The 830-nt window shown below is 44.1% G+C and overlaps 1 pseudogene; it reads left to right on the top strand.

Moving 5' to 3' along the window:
• The first annotated feature begins 350 nt into the window (after nt 1-350).
• On the top strand, nt 351-469 carry LOC134930020 (5S ribosomal RNA; annotated as a pseudogene).
• The last annotated feature ends 361 nt before the right edge of the window (nt 470-830 follow it).

Here is an 830-nt window from a genome sequence, read left to right as displayed (position 1 = left end):
TAGATATTAGCAATAACTATGCGTCCGTGTGGCGGTGCACCCAGAGTCAAAAAAACGGGGGGGATATACGTACAAAAAGAGAAAAGTATGACTCTTGTTTGGGCGCACTCTTGTAAAAAACTAGATGTTAATCAACAGGTGATATGTCTGAGAATTAATGAAGTCTTAATTGTCTACTCTCTAAAATGCAAGGGGACTAAACGCAACAGTTTAGCTTCCAAGATCGGACGAGATTGGGCGTGAACGTAGGGGTATGGTCGTAGGAAGGTTTGACCCTGTAGCACCAATGAGAGTGCACCGAAATGGGAGGATGAATTCCTCCACGGAAATGAAATGCTAAGATCAAACCTTCCTACGACCATACCCCTACGTTCACGCCCAATCTCGTCCGATCTTGGAAGCTAAACGGAGGTGGGCTGGGTCAGTACCCAGATGGGTGACCTCTAGGGAATACCCAGTGAAGCAGGGAGACTCTCTTCCCCATGGAAACCACACCAACTGCAGTATCACCACTTATACTTCATCCTCTTACCCATTTACTTCTAATCGTTACTCCTCTTATCAATTACAGTGGCTAATTGCTAGAATTGCTAGAATTGTTACCCAGTGTGTGGGTTCTCCCACTCACGAGTGTAACCCAATTCAGGGCCACATCAATTCAAACACAGTTTGCACAGATCTTGGGCAGATGGAAGCAGCTTAATATGTGGCTACCTTCCAATATGCACTTATCCAGGTATAATTAAGATCTGGACATTCCTTTATTTTGGGAGACCTATTTCTCCAGTTGACATATCTACGGATGTGTTTTGTTTAATCTGTTGCGTTTA

This window comes from Pseudophryne corroboree, chromosome 5 (assembly GCF_028390025.1).
Source record: "Pseudophryne corroboree isolate aPseCor3 chromosome 5, aPseCor3.hap2, whole genome shotgun sequence".
Taxonomy (NCBI): Eukaryota; Metazoa; Chordata; class Amphibia; order Anura; family Myobatrachidae; genus Pseudophryne; species Pseudophryne corroboree.
Note: the sequence above shows the minus strand (reverse complement) of the source record. Positions and strands in the feature narration are given on the sequence as shown.